The sequence below is a fragment of the Ambystoma mexicanum genome, chromosome 5q (genome assembly GCF_040938575.1).
Source record: "Ambystoma mexicanum isolate Mex_15411 chromosome 5q, UKY_AmexF1_1, whole genome shotgun sequence".
NCBI classification, from domain to species: Eukaryota; Metazoa; Chordata; class Amphibia; order Caudata; family Ambystomatidae; genus Ambystoma; species Ambystoma mexicanum.
The window spans coordinates 1,197,217,952-1,197,239,959 of NC_090933.1; the positions used below are offsets into that span (position 1 = coordinate 1,197,217,952).

Below are 22,008 nucleotides of genomic sequence, written 5' to 3' on the forward strand. Positions count from 1 at the left end.
CCGACCCCCTTTTGCTTTTAATCACGAAAATCACAGACAATCCGCATATCATACAATACACATAGCTGTGGAGTATTTGGAAGGTCATTGCCCACCACTGTTGCCAACCTAGTGCCAATATATCTTCAACAGGTGACAAGATGATTATATATGTAATGTATTACATGCATGGTCTGTACACCTAGAGATTCCAGATGTATGTAGTATCTTGGGACACCAGTACCAGCAATGAAGGATCTAAAAATACACCAGTTTAAGTCTAGCTTCCCTACAATCTTTTCCAAAGTTGATGAATACAGACTTCCCATTGTCTTCTGCCTGCGGGCTATCAATTATCCTATTCCATTTCAGCTTGATTGCAACTCTGCAATTATTTCCATGAAAAGCAGGGACATAATTTGGGGGTGACTAGGGGTTACAGCTGCGACCGCTGTGGTTGGAGCTGCAACCCCTGCGTTCTCCCTTGAGATCCGAATATGTTTATTTTTGAACAAAACATTTTTGTTTTTTAGTTTTTTAAATGGAAGCTACTGGGCTGCGGGCAGTGGCGTAGAATGGCCCAGGAGCCCCCACGGGCAGCAGATCCACACAGCAACAGCTGCAGGGTGAGGCGATACTGCGAGGGTCAGGCAGGAATGCCTTACGCCTTACTTTCACATTGCTGCATGAATACGCTGCATGGACACCCAGCTGCACCCCTGACACACACCACATGTAAACGTAGTTTTGTGACATCATGAGCTTGTTGGTGCAGGAGAATGCTGCCTCTCACTGCCACAGGATCAGGAAACACTACTGGAGGCTGGGGGCTCAGCTGCAATCTGGGGAAGGAGCAGCTGAGACCTGTCGGGATCAAAGCATTCACAAATGCGTAGGTAAGTTCCTGTTCCGCAGAAAGGATAAGGCAGTACAACGACCTTCATTTATATATTGCTGTTTCATACCATGATGATAATGCTGCTTCAGAATGTCAAATCCCACTTGTGGCCGGGTGTGACCGTGAAGTGGTTGCTGGTGTGAATGCTCAGAGTGTTATCAAGCGTGGACGCTTAGAGTGTCTTGCCACCTCTTAGGGGTAGCACAATGCGGCTATCCCGCCCAACAAAAAAAATCCTCAAGATAACAGATGTTGCCCTTTCTGCAGTCACACTGCAATGATTCATCGCGGATTGTGTGAGAAACCTGTAGGCACTCTCACAACTACTCCCCGGGGATCTTCTGCTCAGATGGCCAGGTGAGGGCCATTGCTTTTGGATCTCGACTCTGGGGGTGGACAAGTGAGGGAGGATCACCTGAGTGGAGGGTCCTTGGGGATTGGGGAGAGGGTGCCTGAAGGTGAGACATGTAATCCCCCTTTCCTAACACTGACCTACCCTACCCTCCCTCAGCCTTCATAGATATTGCCAACACTGACCTACCCTACCGTCCCTCAGCCTTCATAGGGTATTGCCAATCCTATTCCATCCCTCGCCCTTTATTCCCACAAAGTACAGGGAGGAGGAAGAAAACTCCAAGAGAAATACACACTTCCTATAGAAAACACAACTCTAGTACTGGAACGAAGAAGAGGGGTTTGTTGGAATACAAAACTAAAGGTCAGGCATGTCCCATTGATTGGGCTGAATGCAGTCAGGCAGGACAAGCCAATGCCTCACACCTGAGGCACCTTAATAGGGTAGCGAACTTGTGGAAAGCGGAGCGCTGAGACGCTGGAGAATTACATAGCGAAGGAATCTGTGGAAGCGTGGCAAGGAAGCTGTGTCTCCAGGGAGCTGACGGGCTTGAAAGAAGGGAGCTGTGTGGACTATTGGTCCGTTCATTGTGGCGGCAAGGTGCTTTTTCTCCTGGGCAGAGAAACTGACCCAGGAGTGTCTGAGGGGTAGGAGGAGGGAACCTGACCTCTAGCACCGGAGGCTGAGTGAGCGGAGAAGCAGCAGGAACCAAGAACGCAACCAGTGAACTTCTCGTATTACATGAAACCCGGTGCGCGAGAGTGTGAAAGTTGCTAGCTACAGTGTGTCAGAGTGGTTGCGTGCAGTCAGCACGTTTTCAAAAGCCTCTGAACCTGTTGAAGCGTTAATGAGAGAACAAATGAACACTAAGCCAACAATGCGTTACCTGAAGACATTGTATATAATGGCTATTATTGGGAGCCAACAAAGAAAACTCGGATGTGAGACTATAAAAGGGGTGATGCAGAAGGTGTATAGGGGATTATATGATATGATATGGCATTTATAATGTGCCTATGCACAAGTGTTTCAAGGCGCGATAAATAAAAAGTGAAAGAAAGCTCGAGAAATTAAGAAGCCAAGGGCCCCTGGTTGCGCAACCTGTAGTGGGTGGACCGTGTGGTCGGTCAACTGCCCCAAGACCAGAGAGCCCCAACCAACCCATGAGAGTTGTTTAAGGAATTTTGAAAACAAGTACCAGTTGAACATTGTGAACAAATGCTTTGAGCTTGGGGAAGGGAACCAAAAACTCCTGTTGAATATTGTGAACCCTGTTGACCATTGTGAATGAGTGCTTTGAGCTTGGGAAAAGGAACCCTGAGCTCTTGCTCAACACTATGAACAAGTGAGCTTTAAACTTGGGGAAGGGAATCCCAAGACCTGGTGCAACATCTTTGAAGCAAACAGCTATTGGAACTGTATTGAACTTGGGGAAGGGAGCCAAAGAAGACGCTTTACACTTCATTTTTCAACACTGTTTTAGTTGGTTGAGAAGATCCCTACACAATGTTTTAGTTCTAGATGCAAGGGCAAGCATAGGCTTTGACACACACAGACTTTTGATTTCGACTTACAGGGCTAGACTTTCATACGTTTATTTAGGTAGGGAAAATCCCACCTTCGTTATAGGGCTTACACCAACCTGACATTGAATAAAAAGATGCGCTTACCAATCTGAAATCTGTTATCTGTCTCATCGCTTGATACCATGCCTGTCTCATATGTGCAAACACAGCTCCTCAGCTGAAAATGTATGCTTGCGCTAGTGCGCTGGTTCAGAGAAAGTAACGCGTTTGCTCCTGTGCTTGTGGTGTACCCATCCTGCTGCCAGTCAGAGAGCTATGCTTCACAGTCGCTTTTCACCCAGGTACCCCAGGCAGAGACTGCATGGCATGTATTCTTTATGCTCATATCTGAGCTTGGTTTGTGCTAAATAAAACCTTCAATAAAATGCAACTAAGAAAATTGGAGAAGCTATGCTGATAACATTAATTTATTGTGCCTATATAACTCTAATCTTTTCCAACGAGTATTCCTATTACCCAAAAACAATTATCTACTTTGCTTTATTATATCTTAAAAGGACGCAATGTTCAGTCGAAATGAAACTATGAACTTTGATTAGTGCAACCGGCCCAGTAACACAATGGACGACTGTCTCCATGTCGCAAACATTGACTGAAGGGCTTGGCCCTTCAGCTAAAAAGGACCAACCCTTGTAGAAGTCATAAGCAGCTGCCTGATATATGTCATTTATAACACACCTGTACACAAGTGCTTCTAGGCGCCACAAGACAAGGATGGGGAGGCAACAAAAGGAGGACAAAACAACGATATTACTATGCCTTGTGTCATTCAGATCGCGCGTGCGGGGAAGAGGGAGGGGAGAAGTGCCAGTGGGGGTGGGAAAGGGAGAAGTGCAGGTAACTCAATAAGTGCAGCCAGAGGGTGGCCCATAAAGAAAAAGGACTGTAGGGTTTCAGATACAGACCCTTGAGTGCTGGGGCAACCCAGAGGCAGTCCGAGGGCATCTGGACATGCAGGAGCCTGGGCCTGAGTTCAGATGGTGGACAGGTGATCAGTGCGTGGAGCAGTCATGGACATCAGCAGTGGGCAAGAGGTGCCAGGTAGTGGTTGCAGAGCCAGGGGGAAAGGTTAGACTGCTGGGAAACACCACAAGTGTGAGATAGAAGAGAGGAAAGATCCCAGTTGGACCTCGGGGGGGGTCAGTCGGTGAGAAAGGAGCGCTTGATCAGTGATACCCAGGTTGTCACGGAGGCTGATTGAGCAGGATGGCATGGTTGACCATGGCAAAAGCAGAGGATAAATCGAGGAGAATGAGGACAGATGGAAGATTAGAGTCAAGATTAGAGAGCAGGTCTTCACGGGTGTTCAGGTGAGCAGTTTCTATGCTTCCGGCAGCTCTTAAGCCAGATTGGTGTCGTGGAGACAACCAACAGATTCAGTATACATATTAAGCTGGGAGATGGCCAGCTTTTCTAGAGGTTTGCCCAGGAAAGGAGTAATGGAGATTGGGCGATAATTAGCCAGAGAGGCAGGATCGGCAGAGGGCGTCTTTAGAAGGGGTTACACAAGGGAGTGCTTAAGGGGGAAGGTTCCAGTGGCAAGAGTGATTGCAGAAGTCGGCCAAGGCTGGAGCAAGGGTGTCAATATTGTCCTTGATGGTTCTGGAAGAGCAGGGGAGAACCTGCTTTGACGAGACTTTCATAGATCACACTTGTCTAGAAACATCGTCAGGGGAGAGAGTGAGAATGAATTCAAAGGAGGAGTAGTCTGCATTGGAATGACAGAAGCAGGGATTCACTCTGGGAAAATCAAGGCTACTCCCCCTGCCGGGATAGTTGGTTCTGGGTTCAGAGAGGATCTTCTAGCCATCGGGAAGCAGAGTGTCAAAACTTGTGACAGAGCTGGCCCTGAACCAAGTCTTGGTGAGAAAAGTACATCCAAATCAAGCAGATGTCAGAGAAATGTTTGACAGCGGAGCGAGAGTTGAGAGTAGCGATGTGGAACAGGTTGCCACATTTGAAGGACTTGGATGGGTACCGGCCAGAGGTACGCCCTGAAAAAGTGGTGGAGGTGCCCGAGGATGGGCAGAGGAGGAAGGAATAGAAGGCAGGGTAGTCGGAGAGGAAGAAGAAAGTGCTAGAGAAGTGGTGGAGGAAGGAGGCAGCAGAGGGTGCTGGAGAGGTGGCGGAGGAAGGAGGCGGCAGAGGAGCCAGACAGGGGTAATTAGGGATATCAGGTGAAGAAAGCAAGTTGATAAGGCGTGGGAAGCATCTATCAAAAAGGAGGAGATTGGCCTGAGGGCCGTGGAAGGGGGGCCAGGAGGGCCTCCCACTGGGTGCCACCATTAATGGGAGAACAGGAAAAAGGAGAGAGAACAGAGACCATATGGGGATCCATAGGCCTGGAGAGGGAACGACAAAGAAGATGTCAGTAAGGGTCTGTCTGGAGGAGGCACTAGTGTAGGTATCAGTGATAGGGAGGCCTGGGTTGGAGACCAGGATAGGTTAGACAGAGAGCATCATAGAGGGTCCAGGGCAGAAAGAGGGGTAGGGAGGGGAGCCCAAGCAGGGGTGCCGTGGGGTTGCGCTAAGGGGCGGACATGATGGAGGGACAAGGGGGGGACACGTAAGGGAGGGGAGCACAACAAAGAACAAGAACACTTGACCTGTGAAATCAGATGCAATACATAACTATCAACAAAGCACAATACATAACATGTAACCTAGAAGTAAAGAGTGCAGGCAAGGCAATGTAATGCCAAACCGTAGAGAACACAATGTCAATACCATCAACAAGGCACTATACACAACAAGGAACCTAGAAGTAAAGAATGCAGGCAATGCAATGTAATGCCAAAAACCGTACAGCACTACACAATGTCAATACAGTTCAAACAATAGGTCAGAGAAGGGAAGGAGGCTAAGATGCAATCAGAAGGTAGGGAACGCGGTGGGAGTGGGGATCGTGGACCGGATGCAGGGACCTACGATGCCAGGGTACGCACGCAGCCTAAGTTGCGAGGGAGAGTATGCAGCCTAAATTGCACCATGGCCTGATGCGAGGGAGTGCACGCGGCTGGAGAAGGAGGTAGCGCACGCGGCCTAAGTTGCGAGGGAGCGCACACGGCCTATGTTGCGAGTGAGCACACCTAGGCAGGGGAAAAGAGAGCATGTGGGGGGTGCGAGGACTGGTTGCAGGGGGTACAATGCGTATGCAAGAGGGAGAATGGGCACAAGGTCAGGGGGGTTGCATGGAGTGTAGCGATGCTAACTCTCCCTCCACCTTCTTGCCTTGCGGCCGTAGACAGGAGGGTGAGGTTGTCGCGCTCACAATCTGCGCCGCTACCCATCGCTGCTAAACATCTGTGTCGCTGGACACCGTGGCCTTGTCCTGCGAGGGCTTTGCCGCAGAGGGTACGAACCTCGGTTCTTAAAGGCTCGGAAGCGTGGGCATAGCGTTGCGTGCTACATGTAATCTGGCAGCATCTCCTGCGCACCTGCGTCGCTCAACACTGCTGCCTTGTCCTGCGAGGGCCTGTGGTTGTTAACTAGAACTGTGAGCGAATTTCCCCTTCTAAAGTGCTAATTTCTCTACGGACAGTGAATTGCATATGCTGTAACATTACTATGCACCCTTTTCCTGAATAGGGTACGGCACAACTTTTCTGTGCCAAAGCAATCTCAACTCCTTCTTGCAAACATGCTGTATGTATTTATTTGCGATACTTGTTGTGCATGCGCTACAAATGCCATTGCCACATGGCAAAAAAGTGCAATTCCTCGACCATGGTCACTGTTAGATGTACATGGGAATATGGCTGACCACAGAAGGAGTCTGAAGAAGAGCCTTGGCAGGGTGAAAGTCCCTGTGCAGTTCAGAGTTGTAGATGTAGTGCTGGCTTCCATGGAAGTTCTGGGTGCCGGATTCCTGTTTACTCAGGCCTGGGTTGGTCTAGTCTGCTGTTCATTTTGGTTCCTCAAAGTATACAGCAGCAGCGCTTCAAGGGTTGGAAGGCATAGTATGCTATAGTGCCTTACAGAGAGGGCATAGGGTTATGCGTCCCGGCTTGCCTGCCAGAATGCTCCTGATAGGATTGTTCAGGAGAGATCCTTCCTAAATCTCTAATAAGGGAAAAGGGGTTTTTAGGGCCTTTCTGAGGAAGGTCAGTGTGAGGCTAGGTGGGCTGTCTGTGTGGTCAGGTGGGAGGAGGTGCGAGACTATAACATGGGAAAAGAAATGGCTGCCTGTGGGGGTAACTATGAGCCTGATTTTTATAGATTGCCACAGCCTGTTACAGACCTATGGAGTGACCTTGTTTCAGAGGTAGGGATGGGCCACTCCACCTATGCATTTGTACCTTTGTTATTGCCCTTCCTGCAAGCAAGACCATCCCTTGCAATGCGTGTGTGATGCAATCTGTTTTTTCTTTTTGGAACCTGTCCAACTGTAATAGAGGAGACTTGCATAAAGGAAATTATCGTAAATTATATTTTAGTGGATCATTGTGCATGCCACAGCTGTGAAGTCTGATAAGGATAGTGACAGTGGTCCATAGTTTCTTGAGCTGAAGTTGTTGCCAAGGGGCTACCCTACATGCCTTGCGGATATGCTAAAAGGCATAGGATGGTTAAAGAAAGGAACAGGATGTTTTGCATTGAAGAAGGGTATACGCCGTAGAAGCAGGGTCGTAGTGCTGTTGAAATTGTACCACCTGCATACATGCTTTGATAACCTCAACACCGCAGACAGTGTATTATTTCTGGAAGGCGATTTCTTTTTGATGAATCTATCTAGTGTTCTTATAGGATTGAGCACATGGAGGCGGAAGCTTTAAAAAATGGTGATTTGACAGTGCACCAAAGACATTGAGTGTGATGGATGCAAGTGGGAGATTTGGGGTACATCACATTTGATGGGTGCTCGGTCACAGAGGACATGCTTGGGTTTAACTGCTGGGTGACTAATGTTTTCACCAAGATATTAGAGGTCCAAAAGGTGCTTTTTGCGGGGATAGAGGTGGAATTGTCTAATTGTTTTTTAGGCCAGAATCCCTAAATAGTGAGCAGTTGATGAGGTCAGTTATGGGGGGCAAAATCCGGGTCCATCGCTTTCCATGAGAAGCGAGAAGGGTGCAGTCTCGGAATTGGGAGGGATAGAAAGTGCCGAAGAGGGATTAGGTTTTGGGGAGTTCAGTTGGTAAAAGGTAGAAGTATTGTTGGGATCAAGGTTTGCAAGAAGAGGGTGTCTGTGGAGTTGGGGTGAGGGACTAGTTGGCATTCTGTGTGGATAAATCATATTGGATGCCTGAGGCTTTGTTAATGAAGATATTGTCCGTGTAGAGTCATTTGTGGATGCTCAGGATGATGTCCAACAGTTTCTTGTGTGTATGATCCATTTTGGATTTTGGAAGCAAAGAGCACGGATGCTCTTTGCTGCAGCAAAGATGGCTTTCAGATAGGTGGTCAGGGTAAGCTTGACGCTGATGTGGTCTTGCATGGATCTGGGTTAGCACAGGCTGCTTTGAGTCCGTGGCAAGAGAGTGAAAATAAGGTTGGGTCAAGGTTCAATTTAAATTTGTGTGAGTCTATGCTGCTCAGGCAGAAAGGGATTACTGTATCTGCACCTTTGCTGCAGACCTTTTTTTTTTTAGAGTCAAATAAGTTATATTGCATAACGCGGGGAATGGGAGAGTATACATCAATTGTTATGCTGGGTCTTGAAATATTCTGGGAAGTGTTTGGCTCTAAGATTCCATAGGGAGTTTACTTAGCTGTGTTCTGTTCTGAAGTGGTAGGAATAGTATATGGAATAGGAAATAAGTATTGGGTCCAAAGTCTGTGCTGAAAATTATATAGGTTTACAGCCCATACATACAAATATTTTGTGGGAGAGAAAGCTCCAGGCACCAAAAGATATCCCTACAATGAGATGCAGACACCAGACTAGCGTTGATCAAGTTACAAGGACATGCCAGACTAGTGTTGTTCAAGTTACAAGCACAGCAATACATTTCAAGGAATCGGGTAACAAGCAGGAAGAGCAGGAGAGTTGCAAGAGGCCATCTCACTGTACTGTCTTCCTTGATGAGCCCTCCTAACACCACCGGAAGGCAGAAAGAGTGTGGAAAAATTACATACTTTGTAGCTTTCAAGGGAGTGCCTGCAAAGAAAGCGAAATCTAGAAAAGTCACCAGTTATCTTAGAACAGTCAAATGAAAACAGACTTGTCACCATGCCACGCACACTGACCTGGCCTCCAGGGCAGAGAACAGCCTTGGAGTGTGCTGCTCTGCCATTGTCGATTGGTACATGGCACATCCCCAACAGTGCCTCCACTCATTGCTTAAATGGGCAACAGGATCCGAACAACAAACTGCCAAATTTCACAGACTCCATTCAGGCACACTGTAAACAGTGAATAGTTCATATTGTAGTTGGTGTCTTTGTGGGTGGGGTGTGGAGGGTTGAATAAAAGACGGCATGCCTTACTACCAATGTGTGATATGTGTGTTTGTATTTTCAGTGGGCATGAGGGTTTTTGTGTGACTGTGTTTGTGTGTGTGGGGGGGGGGGCAGTGGTTTCGGATGAGTGCGCCCCCTTTTAAGAATATGGGACGGGTTTGCTTTGTGAGACGAATGCATGTGCAAAAAGAGTACCTGTCTGTCGGTGCTGTGCAGATGGCTGGTTGTGTAATCCTGTGGTTGGGATTTTGAAGGGGCACTTAATCTGCCTGTGTGTTACGAGTCCTGTGTGTGTTGCTCTGCTCTTTCAGGAAAGTGGCTGTGTAGGAGGCAGGGTGCCAGTCTGTGGCTCTTTATGGTATGCTTCGTATTAAACGGTTAGCAAATGGTTGGATAAGCCCTGAGGAGTTAAGGGCGAGGAGCTGCTTTTTGGAGCTATTTGGCTGGAGGCGGGCCGCAAGATGGCTACATAAATCTATTATACCTGAAAAAGCAGAACTAATATCCCAATCCGTCCCCATCGAATTATGAGAGGCTATTGGTTTCGACACCTATTGAGACACTTGGCTCACAGTGAGTCCTAGAGGAAATATATGTTGTGTGACCCGTACTAATCTAGTCGCGGAGTGGACTGACACAGGGCGGGGGCGAGACATACTTTGGCGGCTCCTCAAGCTGTCCGGCGTTCTTCGTCCTGTTTCTGGGCATATGTATTGCTGTTATTAGGTGTTCTGTAAAGTGTTGCTGTTTTACCTCCGAGAGCCAGTGCATGTTGTAACTTCCTGGAACATTTGCTATACTATGATTGAGCATCGATTACGAATAGGGGTTGCAAGGCTTCCTCGTCTCTCCTCTTGAAGTTTTTTTTGTAAACAATTTTAATTTGTATTTAAACAAACAACCAAACATTTTATATGTTATCAAAAAACATCTAACACACAACATATAAAAAACCTACTTCCAGCCCCCCCGCCCCCCAACACCCCAACCCCTTGAAGTTACTTATACGACTAGGTTGTTGCAATCTGCATTTATTATTTTTTTATCCAATCAGGAACTGAAATTTCATCTCCTTTTTTGCTAGACGAATTGCCTGAATTTGCATATATTTACGTTTTAATCTGATATATTGGATGCATCTCAGAGAATGTGTATATTGAAATGTTTATTTTTTAAATGTGCGATTTTGTATATTAAGTTAGTGTTTTTGCAGCTCTTATTTCTTATATCAGAAAAATCGTACATAGCATAGGCATCTTAGAAAGAGTTAGTTATTTAGTTATTTTTATTCCAATTTATAAAAAAGGAAGTAGAACCTGCTCGAAGAATTATCGTTTACTGGCGATGGCGGACACAAGTTGCAAAATATTCTGCTCCCTGTTATTGCAAATTATAAAAGGATGGAGTAGTGAAAATTGCTACCATTTTATCAAACTGGGATTAGATCTGGCTTCAGTGCATTGGATAATATGTTAGCACTAAATTATGTGATTTCACACACACAAAAGAACATGGACATGAATTTATATGTATGTTTGACTTCTCAAGAGCCTTTGATTGTGTTCTCAGAGATAAATTGTGGAGTAAACTGGCTAACTGGAATATTAGTCTGCTAGTGTTGCACCTATTGAGAGAAATGTACAGTAACACCTTGTTTACCACCTGCCTGAATAAAGGGGCTAATAGATGTTCACCCATTTAGGACTTAAACAAGGTTGCGTTACCAGACCTACACTATATAATTTATATGTAGCAGATATGGGTGTGATATTCGAGAAAATCAACAACCATCCACCGAAGACCAGTTTCCCCCCGTTAGCTGGATATCATATGCTGACGATACAGTTTCGATGGAAAAAACTCTGATCGGTTTACAGAGATCTTTGGATGAGTTGCAACGCTATGCCCTCGAGAATAATTTGAGTATAAATATTAAGAAATCCAAGATTATGATTTTTGGGGGAAGCAGCAAAAAAAAAAATATATAAATTTGTATGGAAAATTGAGAGGCAGTTGATTGAGGTGGTAGATACATACCCCTATTTGGGGATGTTAGTGAGGGATAATCCTCCTAGCAATTATTTCCATAAGATGATAGAAGGCAAAGTCATAGAAAAATGGAACGTAATCTGCTCTTATATAGCCTCTTAAGGGGGACATTCAGTGGAAGGGCTGCTAGAGATATATGAGAGGGGCCTTAAATGCGGCAGAAACTTTGGCAGCTAGATATCTAGTAGATTTAGGGAAAATCGAAGGAAATTATGGAGACTGGCCAATTCTACGCCTATAGATGCTATAAGGTGTGAATTGGGACTCACTTTCCTTACCACCTAATGGAAAATTAAGTGCTGTGAGTTATATATTAAAATCATGATGCAAGGTGACGGTGAAGAAAGCCTGTTGAAAGTAGATGCATGGCTGCAAAAAACAAGAACATGAATTTGCCCTTAAGACTTGACAGATACTTCTTTGAATTTCTTAAGCGAAATGAATATGAAATTACCTAAAGATAAGATGGAGATGAAAGGATTCTTTAAGATATTGAAGAAAAAATCTATGCAATGGGACCTTTGTAATAATCTTTATCTATTGGGCAAAAAGAGACGATATGAAGTATATAGTCTGCAAGGCTTGAAAGTTTCTAAGCCTTGCAGCTATTTGCTGAAGGTAGGAAATAGCGACCTCTCTAGATTCATTACTTTACTAAGATGTCCTGTTATGAATATGTTGGTGGTTGGTCTGGTATACCGAGAGAAAGAAGAGTATGCAGACTATGCCAAAGCGAGGTCGAAACGATAAGACACGTATTGACCGATTGTGACAAATTGACAGACATGTATTATAGAGGATACAAGGATCTAATTCATGATTTTATGTCAGTTGCTACTGACCAATTTTGGTTTAGTATTTACTTAGCAGAGCCTTTGATGTATATCAGTGCGGCTTACTATATATGGAAAGAAAATAAAATGATAGATGCATTATCTAACTGTATAAATGGTAATGTGGTTTAGGTTTTGTAAGTAGAGCATATGGTTGAGTTGGATAGCGATGTTAATTAGTGTGCTTTGAGGGTTACTGTGGTGTAACTATATACTGATGAAATACTATGAAAGATTATGAAATATCTTGATAACTTCCTCCTTTGAAAATGAAATTGCTTGTATATCCATAAGTGCAAGTCTTTTTATAATTGGACTTTTTAGGTAGGTTTTTATTGAATTTTATTGCATTAAGGATGGTTTTAATGTATTATGTATCCTGAACAAATATTGTAACATAGTGCTAAATTGATTATGTATTATGAATTAAGAATTTTAGATTTTGTTAAAAATATTATAATATGAAATGTAATTTGTTAAGCTCTGCTAGTTGTGTTCGAATAAGTGTATAAGGTTATTAACCAATTTACACTATAAATAAATATTAATTAAAACAAATTAAACAGTTTTACATGCTGGGAGTGAATGAAACATAACATATGTGAAAAGATTCTTATCCCAGGATTCCCACTCATCAGAACATGTGATGCTGGGCAAATCACTTTACCTTCTTGGATTCTATTTTATTTGCTGTCTGTCTACATTTAAATTGCATAGATATGAGCAAAATGTCAGTAAAGCACTAAAACAGCTACATCTTCCATTCATAGTATCGGAGGATAGCTCAGGGGCAATGTGTTCGCCTTGGAAGCAAGACGACACGCAGAAACACAGGTGCGATCCCCGGGTCCGCGCTTAGAAACCTCTGGGTATTAAGCGTGTTATAAATAACCAATCATATCATATCATATTTTGGTGGTTAGAGGTTATTCCTTTACCACCTAAAGACATGCTTCCCTTTACTAGACAATCGATGTATATCAGCCACAACGTCAATATATTTCATATGCAAATCGACCCTGCTAAAAATGTAATAATACATTTAAGTGAAAATTAGTTTTGATCTTATGGAAAACAATGCATGTTGGTTTTCCAGGTGCATTTAAAAAGTACCCCATGTGAAAGGGACACATACAAGATTCTCTGTCTACAAAGATTGCAGCATTTCCATTTGAACTCCTTATCGTGACTTTTAGGCACTGGCAATGTTGGATCACATCTCATTATAGATTATATTTTGTTTGCTGCATTTTTCTCAGCTGTGCTAAAACTGCCTTATTCCCCTTTAGTCAATTTGATAAGGAGTTTGTTTCTTGCATCTTTTTGTGCCATGGGGAGTAAAGTTTTGAGATTAGTATTTATCCAAACATCTAACACATATATTATGAACACACCAAGCCAGTTGTTAAAGCCTCCTGGAATGCTAATTTCTTTTTAGTTTGCTAATAAATTGACAACTAAATCTCAAACCCTTTCCGAAAATTGTATGTACACTGGATCTCTATAAATTAGCCAGAAGCTCAAAGGGGTGCAGAGGTTGTCTTTTCAGTTCAGTAAAAGGGATTTATAATTTGCTTTTGTTGTCAATGGGATCACCTTTCTTGTAATGTGGTCGTATGTGGGGAAGATAGAGGGGGCGTGGCATGGCAGCTACCGCAACGCCTCAGACATGGCCAAGTTTGTTGCGATTCACCTCTCAAGACCTATTGGGCGACCCCTGGGTTACCCAAGCTTGTGCGGTACACCCTGAACCTGGAGGAGCACGGGTGAGTGTGGATGCTGGAGGCATAAGTGTCGATTGTACTGGCCAATATCTGGCCCGCAAGCTGGTGATGATTTTAGAGTCCAAATGCATTAATTGAGCCACAAGTGGTGAATCGCCTACATGGGTCAAGCTCTCTTAAAAGATGCCTCCGCTGAAGCAGCATTATCCTGGTGCAGACTGCATAGTGCATAACTCTATTAATTTCATATGCGTTTAACAAAATACAAATGTGCAGATGTAAGGGAAGGAAATGTATTTGGAAGATAATCTGCAACCTCTGGGCTTGAAGTGCCTTCTTCCTTAGGGCATTGCATTTTTAATGACAAAGCCAACAGGAGTATGTTGTGTGATACTGGCAGAGCCAGCTTGGACATGTTGTCTTATAGTATCATTACTGGCATTAAAACCAGCCTGAGTATGTTCTTCTATGGGAGCACAGCACATATTTGTGCAGCCACCATGGACCACACACAACTGCTAGTGAGGAAAGTGGGATTGTGGCAGGCCGTGGGAAGAAGTGAATGAGGGTCTCTCTCTACGTTCCTTGCCACACTCAATATGTGAGAACTGTCTAACAAATGAAAATGCTTCAGAAAACTTCCAACACCTGCAAATATAAAGAACCTCCTACAATCGTTTTATTTTTAGAGTGTGTGAATATCCCAACAGGGGATGACTGTAGATTTGCTTGGTTCTGGCTCACTTTCTAAGGATTCAATTTTTTGACACACCTTCTTTCAATTCATGCAACAGCCACGTGTATTTTCTTTCTATTGAATGGCATCATTTGACCTTGAATGTCTGCTTACATTCACAGTAATTTGGTAAAATGGGCCTATACACACTGATATGAACACTACATATGGCGATCCATTCTTGTATGAAATCTACATCATATTACAGTGATATCGTAACCATGTACTGAGGAACATACTACGTTATGCCACTTCCTGTTTTGTCAAGGGGTGAATGATTGTGTGCCATCACTTTCTGTGATGTCACTTGGGGTGGGGGTCAAATTACATCACTTCCTGTGATGTCATCAGAGGTCAAGGGTCACACAATGTCACTTACACCATCTCTGGCATTTTGGTGAAATGGCGTCCCTGATGAAAAGCAATAAACATAGATGTCGCACTGAATTTTTCTACTGATTCTTTTTTTTGCCAGAGCCACAATATATGATATGATCGTTTTTTATAAAGCGCCTATACACAATGTGTTTCGAAGCGCTTCAAGGTAAGGGAGGGAACAAGGGAAAATACAATGACATTCTTACAGGCCATGAACAGTAAGGATGTGAAATTAACTATCGTACTCGGCCTGACAGCATTTCAGATAGTGCAAGAGCTAAGACAAGGATAAGGAAGGGAGGGGGGAGAGTGGGAAGGAAATGGAAACAGACAATCGACTACCGTACTAGGCAAACTAACCATAATCATTTGATGTTTCTTAAAAATGCAAAAATGCAGTGCGAGGACTGTACCCATTTCCAATGGGTCATTATCACTCAGCCCATAAAAGGATTCTAAATTGGTAAAAGGCATAATCTGATGTTTCCAGAATGACATCTCCCAATGTTAGAATTCCTTTATCGGTCCACTCTTCCCAATTGGTGATTTTATTGCTAATCTGAATTGCTTTGTTTTCCACTATGGTGGGTCTCTGTATTCTAGAAATCCTCTATCTTCCATAATGACTGAATCTTTCTTCTAACGTAAATGTTATTCTGTAAAATGGTATTGTGGTCTAGAGGAGCATTAGTATAATCTATTAAGTATAAGCCCGTCATTGAAATAAGGTATTGTCATAGACTGCCCATTTAGGCTGAGTCTCTGCTTCATCAATATGGTTGGGGAGCTGTGATAATTGTTGTGCTAGGTAGCATAATTCGAATTCCGGCAGCTAGAGACTACCAGCAATAGTGGGGGCAGAAGTAATTCCAATCTTAAACCAAGATTTGCAGTTCCCCCATTGAAACGATTTCAGATCCAGTTTCATTTTCTTTAACATAAGTGATGGTATACATAAAGAAGCATACTAAATGAATAATTCTGTCTGCGTATCACTGTCGCCTTAATAGTCTGGGAGCGTCAACAATAACAGTTATGGTGTCGTAGGCCAATCACACACTCCATGGTCCTTTCACTCGCCTGCTCTTTTTCTCTCCTTTTCCTGATCTTACGACTCCTCCCTCCTCCTTCTCCTACTCTCCACCAATGCCCCCTCTGCATACTGGGTGTTGTGTGTCTGGGAGAGAGTGGGGGCGCGAAGGCGTGTCTTTAGTCCACTTGCAGTTTTTAGCATTCAGAAAGTATGGGACCATCCTAGGCTAGGGAACTTCTCACCCTATGGAGCAGTTCACTGCCTCACTCGGGGCGTTTTAGGGAGCTTCTGTTAGGAACAAGTATATTACAATATTTAAGAACATTATCCCAGTGCAGACCACATTGCAGTTACAGAAGAGAAAAACACACAGACACACAGACACACCACACAGACACTGCACAGGAAGACAGAGCAATGAAAGAGTGCACTGCACTGAGAGTCATGACAAACAGATGCACTGTTAAATCCCAGCAACATGACATAATATAAGTAGCACAGAATGAACCATGTACTGAACTAGTTGTGTAAAGATGGGGTTTGTTGCTAACAGTACTTTTTTAAAATGCTACTGGGGTTGAGCTGTATAATTCTGAAGTTAGACAACAACAATTCAAAAGGTTCCAACTGATCGTGATTGGAAAACGTGTTGGAGATATTTTTCAATAGCCGTGAGTATAGAACTGCATCTATGTTCAATAAATGGATTTTGACTCATTTGTGTGATTTCGATTTAAAACAAATTTACAATAACTTAACGTGTTGGCACTTTGGATGTGTTAAACTGAAGGAGGAAAATTCCAAGATTAACTCTACTGTTACATTAGGATAGCAGTGTACATCTAATATGTTATGATTTAGGTGACTGTTTTGTAAAAGCATTTAGTTGTTAGGTTTCTTTTTGGATTGTTTATTGTGTGCAAAGACAGGTGGATCTTTGGTTGTATTAGTTGATGATGTGTTTCTGTAATTTTAGTTGCGTTTTTGCTCGATTCATCTTTTTAAGGATTTCAATTCGAGGTAGATGCCAGACATATAGGAAGAATAGTCTGTTCTACTCTTTTACAAATGGTACGTGGGCAGTTATTTTTAGTGGTCAACATCCAGTATGTACAATCAATACAATTACATTATCTAGATAGTGCTACATAGCCCATTCCATCAGTAAAGACGTTGTCGGATGTCAAGAATGGCTGTTTTTAAATATAACCCTTATGAGTTATGATTAGTTACTGCATAACAGATTTAATGGTGAACAATTTTCTGGTTATTTATTTAAGTAGCTGGAAAGATACGCTTACTCTTTTTATAGAATGTACATCTTGAATATTGCTAAATTGAAATGTAGTGATACAATCCAATCTACATCAACATTTGGATGGAGTATTATTCTAGCTGGCATAGAGATGCTTAAAATGCTATTAGCGTCAAGTTGTTCTTGATACTCTATGCTGTTATTTTAATCATTGACTGGTTCCTAATTAATTTTGCTGGTTAAGCCGTGTTTCTGCGTTGGGACAACTTTAAATGCAATCAGAGTTGCTGTGTTTTTGTTTTTCAGTCTGATCATTTCATTATCACATTTTGTAGTTTTCATATGGCAGCTTCTTTTCCCCCTTTAAATAAGGTGTTGTACATATATGATTCTGCAACATTTTCAGTATGAAGATTTATAGTCAGTGCACGATTCTACAGCGTTTTTGTATTTTCTGTTGGCTTTCCTACTCTCATGTACTTTAAAAAAAAAGAAAGAACCATACAGATAATCTTTCATTTAAAATACAGAATACAACAAGATAATATTTCATTTAAAATACAAAGTACAACATATGAAGCAAAACAAAACACAAATATGTAGGTTAAAATTGATTTCCCTAAAAAAGAAAAAGGAAGGAAGAAAGAAAAACAAACCATGGCACTAAAAGACAAAGTTAAGATGCATATCAGATCATTCATAGTACCCTTCCACCTGAATCTAACATTTCTCTTAGGAAATGAAGCGCAGCGACTATCCATGTGATCGTAAGAGTTCGTGATGCGCTGCCACACTCTTTCAATATGGACCTGGGCATTGGGTTGGATAAGATGGCCAAAATAAAACATGCGCCTCGCCTCTAATGAACTACAGTGCAGCAATATATGGCACAAAGTCTCCACCTCTTCGGGCAGGGAACAGAAGCAGCATGATCTCAAGTCTCTCTGAACTTTATTCCAGCCACCCAGAATTTCTTTAGTGCGGATAAAATGTTGCCTTAACCTCCTTAACCTCGTCCTTCTGACTGCCACGATCTAATCGGTGACCTGTTGAGGTATTCCGGACAAATTCTGACTGGTCTAACATCAATCGGCTAGTCAGCATACAGGTGATATGATCGTACTTTACCGATTGTATCAATCCAATCCCGTTCCTTGAGTCTCCTTTTGAATTGTTTTGGATTATGACAAGCTGCGTCTTTTGAGATACTGGACCTCTCACAAATGAAATCAACACTCTATTTCCCAGGTATTTAAGGCGGTCAAGAACTTCTTATGCAGCAATTGTTTTAGAAGCCACCAAATTGAGCCCTCCTTATCACAGAGAATGTTTTTCAACAGTGAGAGGTTCTTTTAATTTAGGTAGAATGGAAGGGAGGAAATGCCCAAATCATAGCGGATGACTGCTGCCGGAACACCATTAGGTAGGTGTAAGACCTTCCTCCAAAACATACCCTCTAGAGTGTCACATTACAGTAAAGTAGGGAGGCCCCAGTTCCCTCCCCCATAGGTATTAGATGGTAAGACCTTGGTTTTATAGAATTTTAGGACTGGGCTCAAAGAGGTATGTCAACATTTTTGGTTTACGGCACAAGCTTGAGTAGCGAGCTTGAACATCTTAGAACGTTGATAGCTTTGCAACTCCGTTTTCTTATGAAGTTCAAGTAATCTGCATCCCCGATAGCAACATTTTGAGACCTTTTCTAGGGTCGTACTACTGATGCTCCAGCGAAAGCTCTTGTATTTTAATTTCATCCCTGGTCTGAAGCATCTGCGATTTGTTTTTTTTATATTGATACTTAGATGATTTAATTCCGCGTATTCAGCCAGGGCTTCAAGCTTGTGCTGTATACCCATTGGCGTGTAATCAAAGAGGACAAGGTCATCTGCATAGAGTAAATAGTCCAGAGTAATATGGGCTAAACTTGTCCAGAAGCTACGGATACCTCCAAAGACCTCGGCAAGATCTGAGAGGAAGAGGCTGAAAAGTAGAGGGGCCAATATGCAGCCTTGCTTAAGGCCACACATTGCGATTGGTGATGACAATTTGCCCTGGGCATTCAGGCACACTCTGATAGAGGTATCAGAGTATAATGCCACAAGAATCTCTAATAAGTGAGCGGGACAGCCCCATTTTCTGAGTTTCGACCGTAGGCGAGTTCGGTCAATGCTATCGAATGCCATCGCGAAGTAGATGAACGCCATATACATGGGCCTCAACCTCGCCATGGCTTCTTTCTTTAGCATACCCATAAAAAAGGTGTTGGCATTCATGCCCGCTCCCTTCCTGAAATCTGTTTGAAGCGGGTCCAGTCTGCACCCAATGCCCAGTCATTTCGTTCACTCAGCACTATACTCGCTAATTCTTTGCCGGGATGTCTAATAATGCTATGAGCCTGTAGTTGCAAGGGAGCCACCGCTGTCCGTTTTTAAAAATCGGTACTATGATGGACTGTGTTTTAGAATGTTGCCATGTTATTCATCGCTGCACTGATGTATTTTGAGTTGGGTAACAATATTGAAAATAACACCACAAAATACCATTGTCAATGCATCCCACTATTTTGGCACTATCCTTTGTGATGATTGTTTGAAATAATGGTTGGCCATTGACATGTCTTAATTGAAGTGGATTTCCAAATGCAAGGGCATGCTTGCCTCCCAAAACCCCACAAATATGAAAGCCAGCAGGTCCTTGATACCATGCTGACCTCATCTATTATGGGAACTTTGATATGTCTTGATATTTTGGCAACTCCCTGAGCTACTCCTGCATGCAATTTACTGTATTCTAAATTGTTGTTGTGTTCTACAGGGAGCATTAATCATCTGTGTAATGTAATGCCACCTATATTGAGAGCTGCAAGCCATGTGGATGCTGTTACTCTTCATTATAATGCATAATCAAATGTTTCTTGTATGAATATAGACATTTTTTTACTATTGATGTGCTAAGTGACGGTTTATAATCCGTATACTAACACATTTGGGCATCCTGTAGGAATTGTATTGTCAATATTGCTTTGGATTGTATTGAAGATGTTTTCCTTCAATATTCAATTTACTGATCATTTCTTCCAGTGTATTATTTGTATGTATTTTTTATATCATGGCAGCCCCACATTTTTCCTCCTTTTTTAGTATGGGTTTTTCAAGTGGAACAGGTTTGAGATAGGATTTCCTGAGGTGTGCTGAGAGTTATTTTTTCTTTGTTTTCCTAGTTATGATATGATGTGGCATTTGTAATGCGCCTGTATGCAAGTGTTTCTAGGCGCGACAAGACAGGAGGTGGAAACAAAGGGACGACAAAATAACAATCTTACTAGGCCTTGTGTCATTCAGATCGCGCAAGTGCAGGGAAGAGGGAGGGGGAGAAGTGCCGCGGGCGGGGGCGAAGGAGAAAGTGCAGATAACAGACCCTTAAGTGCTGGTGAGCCCAGAGGCAGTGCAAGAGCATCTGGACATGCAGGAGTCTGGGCCCGGTTTCAGAGGTTGACCAGTGAGCGGAGCAGTCGGGTGTGCAGGGGAGGGGAAGAGAGAAAGCGGAAGTGAAAAGGAAGGTCTTGAGTTGTTTCCTGAACCATGAGGTGGTTCTACTCAAGTTTGAGAGAGGCAGAGAGGCTGTTCCAGAGGGAGGCCCCAGCCGAGGCGATAGATCTGTCCCCAAATCTCTGCTTGGAGAAGCGTCTGACCCTCAGAGAGCTGGAGGTGGATGAGTGGAGTGCTCGCGAAGGAAAATGATTTGGAAGAGAAAGCTGGAGGTAGAGAGGTCCCAGGCCCCAGAAAGCCTTGTGGATGATGCAAAAGGTCTTGAACTTGATCATTGCAGCCATGGGGAGCCAGTGAAGAGATTTCAGAGCTGGAGAGATAAAATCCCTGGGCTTGAGGCCAAGGACAAGTCTTGCAGTCCTGTTCTGGATAAGTTCTAAAGGTCGAAGAGTAGAGGCCAGAAGATGTAGACAGTCTGTTGCAATAATCCAGCCTAGAGAGTACCAGAGCTCTGGAGACTGAGCTTCTGGGGGATCTTTTTATTGATCAAAGTGGAACAAAGACAACAGAAGCAAACATCAACACATTTGTTAAGATTTCTAAGCACATCATAAACATAAATCAATTACTTGTTCTTGTGCAAGAAGTAAATCAAGCAGTTGGAGTGATCCCACCAGTTTTAGTGACAAAGGAGAGATGGTTTATATTTCCTCTTATCACCTCTGCCATTTGTTCGGTATAATTGGCTCTCGGATATGTCAAAATCCAGACCCAATCCCGGGACCATGTATGCAACATATTGAAATTGAGAACTTTTTTGTTTTAAAAAAAAAAAACATTTGTCAGGTCTTTTTATGTTTTTGGTAAGCACTGGTCCGTTAAATAATATAGGTGGAATAAAAACGGAAACAGTATTAATTGCTTAATGCCAAAAATCACTTTCCGCATATTGTAGGTCTGGGTCAATTTACCAACCTAACTCCAGCCTGGACTATTGTTGGAACGGAGTAGGTGGTGGTCAGAGAAAAATTAGGCACACAAATATTGCCCCAGAGATGGTATTTATTGCACTGGTGTTATTACTGGATACCAGAAAACGCCCTCCCAACTGCGTACCTATACCTTTTATTTAAAGTTCACTTAGCCAACCCCTCCATCCTTTCTGCCTTTTCACTCCTGACCTTGGTGGAATGTCTTGAACTCTCTGCTCTTTCTGCACATAGCTGGTCGCTCTATATATGGAGTTTGTTTTCCATCTCTTTCAGTGGTGGTGGTTCACAGGGTAACAGCTC

General features: G+C 43.2%; 1 protein-coding gene across 1 annotated transcript in view; it reads left to right on the top strand.

Moving 5' to 3' along the window:
• The window catches only part of DENND3 (DENN domain containing 3), a 1,010,513-nt gene that overhangs the window by 237,125 nt on the left and 751,380 nt on the right, over window positions 1-22,008 (top strand). The gene's annotated exons all lie outside the window — the stretch shown is intronic.